This window comes from Lepisosteus platostomus, chromosome 7, assembly GCF_059453375.1.
Source record: "Lepisosteus platostomus isolate fLepPlt1 chromosome 7, fLepPlt1.hap1, whole genome shotgun sequence".
Lineage (NCBI taxonomy): Eukaryota > Metazoa > Chordata > Actinopteri > Semionotiformes > Lepisosteidae > Lepisosteus > Lepisosteus platostomus.
This window is the reverse complement of record NC_142617.1, coordinates 5,548,499-5,564,240: the sequence shown is the minus strand read 5'-3', so window position 1 is coordinate 5,564,240 and position 15,742 is coordinate 5,548,499. Positions and strand designations below refer to the sequence as shown.

The 15,742-nt window shown below is 46.5% G+C and overlaps 1 long non-coding RNA gene across 1 annotated transcript; it reads right to left on the bottom strand.

Moving 5' to 3' along the window:
* Window positions 1–454: 454 nt before the first annotated feature.
* On the bottom strand, window positions 455–5,208 carry LOC148657983 (uncharacterized). The gene is made up of 3 exons (XR_015940012.1): window positions 4,156–5,208; window positions 2,987–3,445; window positions 455–1,721 (listed from the first exon to the last, which is right to left on the bottom strand). It is a non-coding gene; the product is annotated as an uncharacterized LOC148657983 (long non-coding RNA).
* Between the last annotated feature and the right edge of the window lie 10,534 nt (window positions 5,209–15,742).

Sequence of the window (15,742 nt, the reverse complement as noted above, 5' to 3'; positions counted from 1 at the left end):
TTTGGCTAGAAACAGAACTGAACACATATTGTATTGGTTCCTTTCTTTAATTTTCATTTGTAGTGTATTGCACAGCATGCATTTTAACGTCCCGTGATCTATGTCGTGTTTGCTTTCCAGACCCCCCCAAATAATATCCTAAGAACTGTTTTACAATGTAATCACCTTTACAGCAGAGTGGAAGACACCAGTACCAGCGTTATTTGCTTCTCTGTTGACTAACCGCTCGGCGGGACAGCACCTGTTCCCCTTGTCTTCATTTGTTAGATGCATTCAGGAGGAGACCTGAAGCTGCTGACGGCTTCATAACCAATTCAGGCCTTCCCGGGTTGACAGATGACTCAACAGCGCCACCAAGTGGATGAACTCTGAACGTGACAGTTTTAAAATATCCATTCATTTTCCTGGATAAACTGCCCAAGGAATCTTGCACGTATTTTGAAAAACGAGTCACCCCAATCAAAGTAATTTTTAATTTGTATGCAAAAAAACTATTTAGAGAAATTATATAATTTACAGAAATGAAATGATATGATATAGAAATTATATGACTTTCTGATATAGTCCCATCAGGCAACAATTGAACCAACTAAACGACCATTAAGTTGAAAGATACATTCTAACTTTGCTGTTGTCTCTGAATGCCTTCAGGTTTCTCAGCAGCTGCAGTTTTACTGTCTCAGTCTGCCTCTCTGTGCTACTGGAATACTGTACAACAGGAGTCTCTAATCCTGGTCTTGGAGAGCCCTAACAAAGTAATTAAATATAAAGAACATGATAGATCACCTGCAGCTAACGACTACAAATACCTCCAACATTATTTGTTCAGCTCAGGAAGCTCTTGTCCGTAAGAGCTAAATGCTATTCAGATTGTTAAATCACCTTATTCCAGAAATGACCGGCTTTGATCATCAAAGTGTTCCAAGCCCTTACAGTTATAAAACCAGATCTATCATACCTGCAGGACTGGGATATACTGTGGGATGGAGCCCCTTCCTGTACAGTGATACTGAAACACTTCATTTTCCACAAGAGAATACGCCATTCAATGTTATTTTCCTCACAGTGCTGCTGCCAGAGGTGATTTATTGCATTTTCAGTGATCCCTGTGTAACAGCTCCTTGACACACTCATTAACCCCAGCCAGAGGCTCCCGTGAGACGTGACTCTTGGCTGTGGTGGGTTCGGCAGCATTGAACCCAAAGGCACCAGAGAAACTCTAGGAGGTGTTTATAGCCCCTATTGGGTTTTATTAGCATGTTTCCTGGAGGTAGGGTATTTCACAAGAAGATAAAGTGTGATTTATGGCTAATGTGTCATTGCAACTTTCACTTTTATTCCCACTGTTCAAATATTTCTCAGGAAATTGTTGGTTTACCAGACGACCTGGGTTGTAGCTGCAGTGTTGTCTGTGGAATAAGTACCCCAAGTCCTGTCTGATTATTATTTTAGTGACGGTATATACTCCCTTTTCATCTACAGACGTATCTAACCGATAAGCGTCTTTTCAGAGGAGACGTCGTGTGTTTTCTTTATGTGTCACATAGTATGAAGCTGAACGGCTTGTTAGTTCATGCTGTTCTTTAGGTCAGCAGCTGCTACGCTGGCGTGTTGGTCAGTATCATTCTGTTGGGATACGGCAGGTTTCCTCTGTCCTCTGGCCTGGTCATCTTCCCTGGTAGAGGGGCGCTAGTTTTCCGCTCCTCTGCTCAGCCTTGCTCCTGGGAAACAAGACAGGCCGTGTGGGACTGATGGCACTAGCTGTCAGCAGGGGCTGCTTTTTCAATAATTAACATCGCAAACAGTTACAAAACACCAAAGCAAACACCCGCCTGCATTTACTGAGGCAATCTACGAGGTGTGTGGACACTTTCACAACACAGTCTTTTTTTCGTAGCGTGCAAAGAAAAACCCTGACCTTTTACCTACAGACCCGGGGAAGTGTGGCTCACTTTCTCTTCCCCTCCTGCTTCTTCCCCTTCCCCCTTGCCTCTGTATCCCCCCCTTTCAATATGCTACGATCATAACGGTTTGATGTCTGATTTCTCTGTAATTTATCTTCCATTCAAGCAGCTATGTTTTACACACACAGGTCTGTGCAGGACATACAAACAAGTCGGTGGATGGTGCTCATTGGTGGTGGTGGAGGGGATCCCCATTTCCTGTAAAGCGCTTTGAGTGGAGTGTCCAGAAAAGCGCTATAGAAGTGTAAGCAACTATTATAATTATTATTGTTAAGTAACATTACATTCCAAATAACTATAACATCACACAACAGATGCCTACCCTACGTATTAATTTCCCGTCACTCTGACAGGCATCCCCCAAGGGTTTTGCCATTCATTGCAATTACGGGGCGCGTTGAAGACGATAACCTGGAGTCTTCTAAGAAAGGGCAGGATGAGATCCTTGGATCAACATCTAACTAACAAACGGACAAGATGGGCTGAACGTCTTCCTCTTGTTTGCAACCCTTCTTTTGTTCTTATGTTCTCGTGCTATGGGGTGCACAAGCTCTTATGTTCCTACATTATTGTGTTCTTTTGCCCTTATGTTCATATACCCGCATTTTCTTGGGATTTTATATTCTCATCCTCTTGTGGTCTAATGTCCCTTTGCCCCCCAGTTCTCATGTCCAAGTTTGCCTCGTCTTATGTTCTTACACTTTGTGTTTCTATGCTTTCTGTTGTTATATTGTAATGTTCTTATCTTCTTACATTCATGCATTCTTGTGTTTAGATAGCCTTAGGTTCTAACATTCTCGTGTTTTAGGTTTTTAGGTTTTCTGTTCTGCATAGACACAGAGACCTAAAAGAACAACCACAGCCTTCTAAACATCCCCAGTTGTCGTGCTTAAATTTTGCATGACACCAACCCCCCAGTGGGGCTCTTTGTAGTCATTTTGCAGTCAGTTTCTGAATTTCTGCGAGCCGTAGACAGTTTTTGATTTTCTAACAATTATACCCGAGGGTCATAATCCACATACCTTTTAACAGGTGTGAGATTCAGCCTTGCACCTGGGACACAGCGGTCCTTGTGCTCATACCACTGCCAGCGGAGGCCCGCGTGGTCAATGGGGTGTGTCTGCGTCTTTTCCTCCCCTGCTGGTGGAGCTCCCACTCTGGAGGGGATGAATGGTGCTTTTAGAGAGGTGGTTTCGCAAACGTAATGGTAGTGTCTAAGGAGAAAAAACATCCACCCTGTTATTCCATTACTGGAGGTCTGGCTGCCCCCAGCTTCACCAGGACTAAGCACCTTTCTGAATGGATAATGAATGGAAGGAGGATTGGTTGAGGATTGGAGGATTTTCCCACAGGGAGTGGAAGCTGTCTGTGTGTCAGTCTGATGTTCAGAGTGGAACAGCTGTGTCTTTCCTCCGCGCAGAGATTCAGCCGCTCAGTCAGAGGTCACAGGAATCCCACTGACTGTGTCCAATCACATCCCCCTGCAGTGAGAAGCCGATGTCATCAATCAAAAGAGATTCACAGCCACGTGTGTGGAATGCAGCTTGTTAATAACCACTGGCAGACAGCGGCATTCTGTGGCGATTAATTATCGCTAGTGGTCATGTCTGTTCTCATCAGACTGTGACATGAAAGCCCCTCAGCACTGTCCACCTTCCGAGCTCACAGACCCTGGAGTATGGGATTACAGTAGTGTGATCGAAGCTGAATCCTCACTCTCTCACGTGACGAGACCTGCAGAGCACACTGTTATAAGCTCTGAGCCTCTCATTAGTCCATATTTAATACAATAAGTGTCACATTCAATTTTATGGGTATAAGCATGGCCATCTCTCCCTGAAAACTGAAACGTGAACCCAGGGGGCACAAGGGAAAACTTTTTGAAAGTGTATTTAAACCTTTTACTATAAACTGAGAACAGGAGGCACTTTGTAACTCAAAGGGTGGTGGAACTGTGGAATAAGCTACCCAGCCATGTTGTTGAAGCAGATACTCTGGATTCTTCCAGGAAACAGCTGGAGGAGATCCTTGGATCAATTAACTACTAACGACCAAACCTGCTAGAAGGCTGAATGGCCTCTTCTCATTTGTAACCTGTCTTCTGCTCGGCTGTTCTCTGCTCTTATTGAGATCTTCAGAAGACAGTCCTATGCTCTATGAACACCTTAACCATAATCAAAATGATTATTACCGAAGGATCCAAGGTGTTTGTTGGCTGGTGATGGGGCAAGAGGCGGCGCTGATGTATTTGAAAAGCCCTGTTCCAGGTTGGGAAGGCAGCAGGCACCATGTTGTTTCCCAAGACCCATCTCCAGTGTTTCTAAAGTGACAGCACACACAGTTTGCAAGGGAACAAAAATAGTCATTTCAGCACCCTGTCACTTTCATGCCACGCCTCACTCCAGTGAATGTGGAGGTGTTTCCGGTGCGCCCTCTTCCTATGAGGATGCCTTATCTTGAAAAAGGAAAAGTCTTCATTCTCAGTGATGCAGTCCCACATACAGGAAAAATATTTGCTCCCTCTTGCCACAGGACAGTTATCTTGATGAGGTTGGACTCGGGTTTGCTCAGCATCTGGTGGTAAAGTTCAGCAGTAGTTGTTCACTGATTAGTACATTATTAATCATACGTCAGTGACAGTGTTACTAGTTTGAAACAGTCTACATGAATAATGGAAACAATACTGACCGTTTTCAACATTTTTTCACTAGGAACTCTTTTTGCAGCACTGCAAAACAACTCTGCCTGGGTGAGACACTCATGAGCTGCGAGTATTTCTCAAAGTGTAGGGCCATCCTCCTGTGACCCATAGTGTGTTACGAGTACCACAGCGCAGTCAAGGCAATCCAGGAACCTCCTCTGGGGCCTCAGAGTGGATCCCCACAAGATTAAACAGAGTAGATTCCTTGTAGGAGATCCATACCCGATTACTCGAATCAGGCACCGCCCTCGCGTCAGCTCTCCGAATGAATGAATGGTCTCTGAAAACGCCGGGTATCACTTTGATCCTTTTCACAAACGTCCCATCTGCTTGCGAGACCTTCAAGTCCTCTTGAGATCCCAGCTCAGCTCCCGGGCTTGAGAGTCTGTAATTGTGAGAGCGCTACAGTCTTGGTCTCAGGAACAATCACAAAGCATATCGGCCCACCTCCCTCTTCACCCAGAATACAGTAGACAGTCTCTCTCTGCGTGTCCGGTATACCCATACGGCTCAGAAAACGGCGGTGTTGACACGGGTTGAAAGAACCAGAGCCCTTGAAAACAGTTTTGTCATTGTTCTCCAAAATCACAGCTGGCGAGGGGGGTCAGTGTGCTCCGCTGAGGCAGGATGTGTGCCAGAGGCTTCCCAGCCTGCGTGTGACATAGACTTGGCAAACATCTCAGCGCTGCAAGTAAAAGCAATCCATGTATGACTGCTGGCTGATAAGGCTCTCCAACTTGTAATGAGGTTTTTATGTTGCTCCTCTCTGCTACTGTCATGTTAATTAAGAGCATCAGCATTAGCCTGGGGGAGTCTGTTTTTCTCAGAGACTTCCCACACCTCCTTAAGGACATCACTAGGTAGATGCAGTCAATTCATCATCAGAGTTCCCTATCGCTTCACTTGAGCTTAATGTGGACAGCTTGTATTATTATTTTAGAATCAATCTTGTCATCCAGAGGTTATCAGTCATCTCTAAAGCACCCTGGTTATGTTCCTACAGTCAGTTCCACTACGCTGCTTTTGCAAAGAGGGTTGCACACAAGCCAGGGCTCAGATTAATTCAGTGCTTTGAACCAGCACATTAATTCCGTACTCCATTATTTTTTCCTGTGAGAGTTAAAGGTCGCTTCCCTTAAACCCAACGGAAATCAGGTTTACAAGCTGGTTCTGCGTTCGGTGCTGATGATTGGTAGGTGGGTGTAGGGTTGGATCCGGGCGGGACCCAGGTCGGACAAGCTGTGGAACTCTGCGCAGGGGTCTGCCGAGCGCGATTTGTGCAGTTTCGGTGAGTTCATCTCACCCCTCTCCGCCTTTTCCAAAACTGACCCGACTTTGTCCTCAGACTGAGGGTGCCAGTCGCCCACAGTCCTGAGAAATGGGCCCTGCCGCACTCCAGCGACGGTGCAAGAGGAGCCCGCGGTGAATTCCAGGCGAGAAAACAACCTTCTCTTCTTCTCTTCGCCACCGTTTGCGGAGCGTTTGGAATTGTCCCGGTTTGCCCCCCGTCTTTTTCTCCGTAGATTTTTTTGTTTTGTCTTTTTTCCCTTCTCTCTGGAAGAGGAGGGTGATGCTACTCAGGAAGCCTGCTGACATCCCCCACCGCCACCCCCACTCACCCCTCCCCGTTCCACAAAGGCCTCAGTGAGTGTGAACACAAGACCCAGGGATGAGGAAAGAGGTGCAGTGGAGTAGGCACAGATCTTTGTGACGGCCTCTCCTCCAAGGGACCACAGGCACAGGACTAATCACATTAGCATGAAAGTAAAGAAATGGGAAGTAGACAGTACCATAAAGGCAGGGAGCAAGGCAAGACTAATCTTATTAAGTCAGAGTAAAGGGGGACGCTACTCCTACATAGTAGCTGAGAAATTCTTGATTTTCCCAGGAATGAGTTCACCTGTATGTTAACACAGAAAGTTGCCCTTTTGATGGTTATTAATGTAGACAATCGCTCTTGGCACGTACCAATGGGTTTTTGGGGCGCAGCTCATTGTCGGTATTTAAAACGGCTGCAGACAGTGCATTCCTTAAGATCCCTTTTATGCAACAGCGAAAGGGGCTTTTAAATCCTCCTGTACAAGCCATTTAAACAGAGAGAGGGGGCAATTTAGAGGAGGGGTGTGGGGTTGGAGAAAGGGGGAACTGTAAAACGGATAAAGCTTATTTTATCTCTGATTGTAAGCGCACCCGAGTTCACCCTTAATGCAAACCTTAGCAGCCGGTATAAAAATGGGATGCTCTCTAAAATTAGATCGCACAGAGTAATCTCGGGCAGATGGCTCAGACGGGCGTTTCAGCGTCTTTAGCCAATGTGGAAACCCTAACGAGAGTTTGACAGCAAGGTTTGTTGTTGCTGTGAAGACGGGGCTCCTGGAGGTGTACAGCAGCCTGGGATTCCTGCTGTTCCCTAGCAACCGGGAGGACAATGAGCAGTCAGTTTTGATTCGTCAGGTTGCCACTTAATTAAGCAGCACTTTCTCTCAGGAGGAGAATTAAGCAAGTGGTTAAAAAGGGGGTTTTAACGACATGAATGGCTGTGCGGATCTGTGCAAGGTGTCCTGCAACGGCCCTGTTCAAGAAGGTTCATGAAGGCTCACGAAGGCTCGTGAAGGTTTGTCAAGGTACATGAGGGACTGAGTTAGAGGCGGCTTTGCTTGCACAGGTTGGCCGTTTTGCAAAGGCTCATGGGATCAAACGAAAGAGAGTTGGCTGGATTTGTAGCTTCACAAAAACACCCCAGTTCATGGTGATGGTTTGGTGGATCATTGTGATAGCTTTTCGGTATTTAAATTACGACACATTCAGTTATTTTGGTGGAATAGGCACAACGAAGGAAGAAGGCTAGATCTAGGTCATTCGTAGAGATCTTCTCTTGTTGACACCCCTCCCAGAGTGTGATTCTCATTTGAAAGCTCGCGTTTTATTCAGATGATTCTGGAATTCTGTCATTTCTTTAGCGCTTTTAGATTCTTTTTGTTTTAACTGTGTGTTTGAATTGTATGTTCCATCCATCCATTTTCAAACTAAGGGTCGCATCCAATCCAGGGTTGCAGAGAGGAGCCTATCCCAACAAGCGACGGGCACGAGGCAGGGTACGCCTCGGGCAGGATGCCAGTCCATCTCAGGGCAGACACACAGATGCACGCCAGCGCCCATTTTCCCAGATGCCCATTAAGCCAAACCTCCATGCACCTCATGTCTGGAATATAACCCAGGGCTTCAGCACTATGAGGCAGCAGCGCTAACCACGGCACTGCCATGCTGCCCTGAATTGTACATTGTACAGGTATTTGAAATGTTACAGTAAACCTGCAATGATTGACGGCGAGATGACAATTATACTCACAAGAGAGGAGCTCATTCTTCCTTTGAAAACACACTCCATCAGCAGACCACCAGCGTTTATTTTGCACGTTTTAAAAAGCTTTCAGGTCCTTGGTGTAAATGTCAACAAATCTCATAATACTTTTAGCTTATGAGGGAGCTTACAGAGATCATGCATACGTTTAGTAATTCTCAAAAGGCATGTTCACAACGAGCCTGTGTGTATACTGTAGGTTAATTTAATGTTGTGGACACTAGAGGCCCTCAATTCACTGTCCAAATAAATAACTCTCTTATCTCCCAAAGCCTTGCTGTACTGTACTCTTTGCTGATGATGCCTGTCTGTTTCTGTTGTATTGTTGTATTGGACTCTGCCATAAAACACATTTCCCCCAGGGCACAATAAAGCTTGAATTGATTCAACTATCCCAATCCTCTCAGCCACAATGGGGGTGTCTGACACCCCGCTGTCCCCTGACTCGCCTGGGCCTGCCAGACTCAAACAGAGAGCCCTCTCATCTGACCTTCGAGACACCCAGGGGTGAAGCTATTGAGAGAACCAAGTTAGAATGAGGCTTAGAGGCTGGAGACAGGAGCAGTGAGCAAAATAAGAGTTGGTTGTGGTTTTCTTGGAGACGTGAAGCTGATGAGGAGCAGAGGGGACGGGCTGGGAAGAAGAGAGGTATGGAAGGGTTGTCATGGTGATGGAACGTGGGATGCACTCTTGCATCCTGACATGAGTTCAGGCAGGTTAGTTGTTTCAGCAACAGTCTGATCATGGTCCAGAATGTAGGAGGGGGACAAAAGACTTTCCTGAATTCTATGGGGACTTGCGAGGCCTCCTGACAGCTGAGTGGAGTCTGTTAAGAATCTGCGAAAAGAGAAAAGCTACAAAATGAGCTGAGGGTGCAGAGCCTTCTGGTGTGATCAGATATCAGTGGACTGTTGATACCAGACGTTCACCAATTGAAGAAGGGTCCCGGGACATCACCTTCAATGACACGGCTCAGTAATCTAGCTTGACCCTAAACGTGATTTTCAGACTTCATTGATGAATGAAGACTGCTGCAGCACGCTGCCTGCCACACAATGTAGCCATTTCTAGTGCTTAGGAGCTGCATCTGTGCGGGTGGAAAACTAAACGTACTGTATATCGTTCCTTTCAGTGTACTGAATGAGAGCAAGAAGAGCTATGATTATCTGAGGAAGGTGTTAGTAAGGAACCACAGAGGAGGTTTTGTCCCCAGAAAGCTTAGTGACACAGCTTCAACACCTTCCTGACAAACAGCACCCTTGTGCTTCTGCGCCCCCGAGGTCACAGAATGAACTGGTGGTGTAATTGGGCACAAATCATCGTCCTCTCTGGTGGCTATTGCCTTCTAATCAGCCCTGTCTGACACTAGGCCAGCAGGGGTTACACACAGGGACAGGCCATCGATATCAACCGAGTTAAAGATTAAACCCCTGTCTCTCCCCCCTTTTTTAAACAAAGGAGAAGAGTCAATATTGAGCTTGTCTTAAAATTCCAGTGAAAACATGGGAACAGGACACAGGATTGTATGGGGGGCTTTTTTATGAAGCGGAGGGAAGGAATCAGTCACTCAGCAGACAACAAAGGGCTTGATTGTCAGGAGGAGGGCAGCCTGTCCGGACCTGCCTGCTCTGGACAGGCTGGGAACCCCACAGTGTGGCTATCACTGTCAGTTCAAGGCCAGGTCTGCCGGGGCCTGCTGATAAAGCCCTGTTCTGGAAATGGTTCCAGTGTTACAATGTTTAAAATGCACAGTGTGTCTCGCTCTGCGCACAAACATTTCTATTGTATCTGCAGATATTTGGTTAGGTGCGTTGTATCCCACTCATTGTACTGTGCCTACCTTGAACACTTCAATCACTTACCCACAGTCTTCTGTCTCCTCTGTACCCATTACACTCAACACAGCCCATCCCTGTAGCCCACCGAGCCCCCTATATACAAAGTACCCAACTATAGCCAACCTACTGTGCCCTACTGTAAGTAGCTCGCTCAGGGTCTGAGAGCTCAGTCCCTGGGACGAGGTAGTATCCAAGAGTGGCAGCTTGGCATTAGAGCAACACGAGCATGGAGGCAGCCTGCCTCACTGCCTCAAGGGCTGTGTGACTTAATTGATCAGGCCCTCTGAGGCTCTTTGTCCTGCCTTCTCCCCTGCTCTGTAACACATTCATCTGGACATCAAACTCAGAATTCTGCCCATTCTCATGATAATGGCATCCATTGTGGAATTCCATCATTAAAGGTTGTAATCCCGGGTATTGTGTAAACAGGAGGTTTGTGTCTGGGTTTTGACCCTCCGGAATTTCATATTGAATATCCCCCCCCCCCCGACACATTCGCTGCCTCTAACATCACATGGCCTCTTGTCCTGAATTATAGTTGACCCTGTCTTGGGGAGCTCAGTCTGACATGGATTCAAGATCTGTCTGCAAGCACAAGCATTTTATGGGGGATCTTAACCTCAGCAGCTGCTCTGAGACTTTACCAGCCAGATTACTGCACCAGCACTTCATCAAGTAGGCTTAAAGTCTTTTGTAGAGAGTCTGGTGGGTTTGACAGCGATTAATACAGCATCTGAAAACTTTTACATGAGATACATACACAGGCTGTCTGAAGTCATGTCAGTGAATTGGGTTTTAAAAAAAATGAGAGAATAATGGTTTTGACCCCAGATGCAGTGAGCCCTGCCATACAGACTGAGACACTGTGACACAGCAGACAGATGGGTCAAAATCCCAAACTATTGCCATTGTGAAATACTGCCAGGGCAGCTTCTGATGGGGTCTCAGCCCTGCCTTTGTAGAAGCACAAACTGGACTGGTAAAATCAGACGCTCAGGAGAGGGATTGGACTAACTCATTCCTCCAACTTGTGCTTGGGACATCTCTGTGCAGGTAAGTATAGCCGGGGATTGCCTTTCATTTATGTTGCAGGAAAACAGATGGAGTTCAAAAGCCACGGTGACGATTCCTTTCCGGTGCAGTGAAAGGCCGTCCAACATATAGGATTGAGCAACGTCATTAAACAAGTCAAACGCTTGTATCGTTTCAAACGGCACTTCACAGCCCTTAAAGTCCCACTGCCCCGAGGAAACGGCATCGTTTCGGACAGTTGTCTCGGGGCGATCGACTGCATGTGCCCAGCTGGAAGAGCAGACGACCAGGGGAAGCTGTGCAATACTCGCTGCTTCCCTCGGGGGGCGATAGGGAGCTGGGGGGAGGGGGGAGCTAGTTACCGCCTGTTTGCGATCCTGACGAGGAGAAATCAATGTGTTCCGACTTGATTAATTGGCACGGCCGGGGCGCCTGGCGCCTCGCAGGGTGCCCATCTGTAGCGTGGAGTCTGGGAGAGAGGCCGTGCCTGTCAGGCTGAGGTGTTGCCGCATTAGCAGAGCTCCAGAGAGGAGTGTCGAGGAGAGCAAACATTCACTCGCCACCCCCCTCCACCACCTCCAGCATTTCCACAGCTGCCTGTATCTTTATCCTGAGCAGAGCCTCTGCAAGCACAGTTTGCACAGCAAACTGAGCTTAATTTGGGCAAACATTGTGTAAAGTACCCTATGGGTTTAAGACAAAGATAACATGTTTGTCTGATATTAACTTGGCTATTCAGCCTTTATGTATAAACAGGCCAAAGGCATACATCAAGATAAGCAGTGAGCATGCAGGCGGAGGGTCTCCTATCAGCAGCAGTGATAGGGCTATGTTAGGGCTCAGAGATACACCTGAACACTTTAACCTGAATGATGCAGTTAAGATAACAGCTGTTACTGGTGCTCATGGGGTAACAGGCAGCACCCTGAGTCAGCAGGACTAGGCTGACAATGATGTGTGAATGGTCACACTGATAAAAGGAATTGCAGCCAGTAGTCACTTTGCACTGTGCTGGAATTCTGTGTCTATAAAGTACAATGTGGCTATTAGTGTGCTCAGTAGTCTTAATCAGTGTTTAATTGTTTTTATCCCTGCTGAATGGTGTCTAACAACCCTTTTTATTGGTGTTTTTAAGCAATCGTGCATTGTGCTGAAATGTGTGTTTAATTGAGCTCTAAATGGTGTGAGGCAGTGGGGCTCAATACCATGTTTGTACCACCCCCCCCCCAGAGCCCAGGACGAGCCACTGCCCAGCTTCCCTGACACACACAGCCCAGCAGCAGCAGAACAACACTGTTCCTCCATCACTCCCGGGAAGGTCTGGTGTCAGGTGCCCGTGTGTTTAAATCAGATTCAGTTCACTCACAGCTGGTACTCAAAAGGTCAATACAATCAGACAGCTCTGCGCGTAACTGCACACACACAAGCAGGCAGGGTCTCTGGGGGTTAGGCTGGATCAGATGACTCCTGCTGTTTAACAAGGAAACTGAAAAAGCTGGTTCACTACGCTGTACACAGCACACTTTGGAACCCGTCTGTATATTTCTGTAGGCCTCCATATTCCAGCCAGTGTAAAATCCATTCAGAATACCCTTCCACGGCCAAGTTCCTTCCTGATGAAACCCCACTGAGCCACGAGTCTTGGCTAAGTGCTTTCGCACAATTGGGAAAAGATTAGAAATAAAACACCCCAACAGTAGTGGCATATGAAGCGAAGCTGATTTAAAAAAAAAACAGTGGTGATTTTAAACAGTATCTGCAAAATCTTTAGAAAAGAATCAGTTCACGCCTTGAGCAATAATCGTTTGATATGATTCAGACAATGAATAAATGTAAAGGCAGATTCACATGGGCTGGCGACTTCCTTGATCCTGGGCTGTAAATCGATGCCCAGGAGGATCTGCTGGATCTGCTGGATCCATCCAGTCCCCGGCAAACTCAACACCTTCTCCCTGGGGACACTTTGTTCTAATCATTAGTCATTCAAGGTGCTTTATTGGCATGGCCAATGAGTAAAATCAGTGTTGCCAAAGCAAAACAAATACAATTAAAATAAAAAAACTACAGAAATTTACAATTAAGACACATCATAAGATATTTACCTAGAAACATATGGAGCATTCCTGGGAGACAGGCTCACTGCTCCTCAGGCTGCGACAGGAGATCACACATTGGGCCGCCAGTTCAGGTGAGTTCCCTCCTCCCTCTCCCAGTAGGATTGGGACCTGTTGAGGTTCTGTGGGAATTCTGGGATTGGGTTTGTAAATTTAGGGAAGAATGTTTCTCTAATCCCAGAATCTTCGTCACAGTGCAGCTCTGTCTCTGTTTCTGTTCCTCAGTCTCCTGAGAGAAAAACAAATAATACATCAGGAGAAACAGGTGGGAATGTTGACACACAAGGACAATCTCAACCCCAGTGATGGGAGGCTGGCGTGTGTCAGTGTGAGAGGGTGTCAGGGGTCCGGTTCAGTTCGGTTTGTGTTGGGTCAGGTCGGGCCTTCTCTGTCCTCACCTCCCTGCACTCGTCTCCAGGGTCTCCAGCCACAATTCAGCACTTTTACATTTTACACCATTAAATCCTCAAATTCTAAAGACCTGGAATAATCTGACTGTTAACCGCTGAATAGGTGATTTGTTTAATCAAGGAATTCAGTGGCCCTTTGAAGCAAAAATCGAGAACAGCCCTCGGCCTTCAATAGCCTTCGTTTTCTTACTTGAGTAAATAGTTTTCAATTAATAAATCACTTCCAGGCGTTTCCAATATTTTGAAACAGGGGAGTGCAGATGACGTACAAAATATTCCGGGTCGCTCCTCTCCAGTATCAGAGCTGGAAACCGCTTGCATAACGTAATAACCCGTTAGAATAAATTCTTTCACACCCCAAAAGTAGAGATACAGCGAATAACCTTTCAGTTTAGTAAGAACGTGCTTACTCAGTCACATGACGAAACAAACCCTTCTTTAATCCTGTCTGCGGAGGCTGCTTCGTGTTGGCTTTGTGCATTGCGACCTCTAGCGTTTCTTATGCTGCAGTGCAGCTTCCAAAGAGCTGTTACCTGTCCGGCGGGATTTCCAGGGTTAATCTCAGGAAAGACCTAATAACTGTTGAGTTGCCTAAAGAAATGAGAATCAAAAAAATAACTTCTGGTTATAGATAAAAAAGCATGATAGAGGTAATCCCCAGTTTCTCTCAGCGAGCGATTAATACCTCAATTACTTCATTTCTCTTCATTGATTGACCCCTCTGCTCAGAATCACTCAACTAATTCAAGGCGTTGGACCAACAGCGGCAGTGGAATGGAGAAGACAGCATTAGGATCCCGTGGTCTCATACAAATAATTAAGCAGGCTGTTCAGTTATCTTCATTTTGCATACAATCATAGAAATTTTAAAACAGCATGGTGTATGATCTCTTTTCATAATAACGTTTATCATTTGCTTAAATACACTATAAAATGTATATATTTTAGAGCAGGTGTGAGCGCATAAATACGACGTCCTTCCCGTTCCAGGACTTAAAACAGTGAACGCAGCGCGCCAGCAGGGGGCACTGTTTGTCTCCCGCGTCTGCGTGCAGGCCCATGTTCTGCAGATGCAAGTTGAGCGGCTCTGCCTTTTCCTAGGCTAACGGCAATGCATCTGGGAGGGCTCTCCGGCAGTGCAAAAGACACACCGACACGGAACCTGAACCTACACTGTCCAGAGAACCTTTGGTGCGGAAAAAAATCTCGGACTCTCAAAGACCGTTCTTCCTCTATCGCTGCTCTATGGCTATGGGCCGCCCTTCCTCTGACTCTGGGGGAGACAAATTCTCTGGCTTCAAATCCAAACTCAAAACTCCTCTCTTTTCTAGGGCCTCTGTCGGATTGTCTTTCATACGATCTCTTTGTTCTTGTTAATTTTTCCATGCGCTGTTTTTTTTTTTTACTGTATTTTGTTTTGTCTTTTTCTTTAGCACTATATACAGTACAGCGCCCCTGGGTTTGGAAAGGCGCTGTCCCCGGTTGTAATTCCTGAAAAGCGCCACCTCTGGTGATCGCGCAGGGTGCTTGTCAAATATCTGTCAAGCCGCTGGTGATGACTTCAGCTTCCGACGGAAAATCGCTAGTCAGGACAGTATCGCTCTGTGTTGAATACAGAATGAGACTGCGAGAGACGCCTTTTCCAGTAGATAACGGTCAGAGATTTAGGACGGATGCTGTCCGGTTATTTAATTCAGATGTATCTCCAGCACACGCCTGCTTTGCTCGGGCTTGACTGCGAGAACGCAGGCTTCATCAGTGACGATCAGGCGACAGCACAGGGCTCCTGTATTCCCAACCCCTCGAATAGCTGTGTCAGCATGGGAAAGCTGCAAGGGAAGAGGTGTAAGGTACCTTCCATGCTGAAAGGAAAGAAAAGAAACGCAATGTTTCAGCTGCGGAGCCTTCTTCAGGTCCCGTATTTGCAGTCAGTTACAGCTGAATTATTCACTTCCGGACTGTCTGCCACCCTGGCCAATTGGATGTCCAAGATATTATGTAAGAACCCCAGCTCCCGGAGAAAGAGAGCACCCCGACACCCCGTCTCTCTTCTGAATCAGCCCGTCGCAGGCACGCCAGGGTCAGGACCCCAACAGTGCCACAGGGTACAGGCAGGGCAAATCAATCAATCAATCAATTTTTTTTATCGCCAGGCTTACCTCGAGTTCAGCAAAATCACAAGACCCAATCTGAGCCTTGGAGTAGATAACGTTGTTCCCTCTTTTTAAAAGTGATTCCAGAACCTCCATATTTTTCTTCCAGTATCTTTCCAATAAAAAAAATGAATGAAATATCCTTATTCTGCTTTCATCTTTTTTTTCT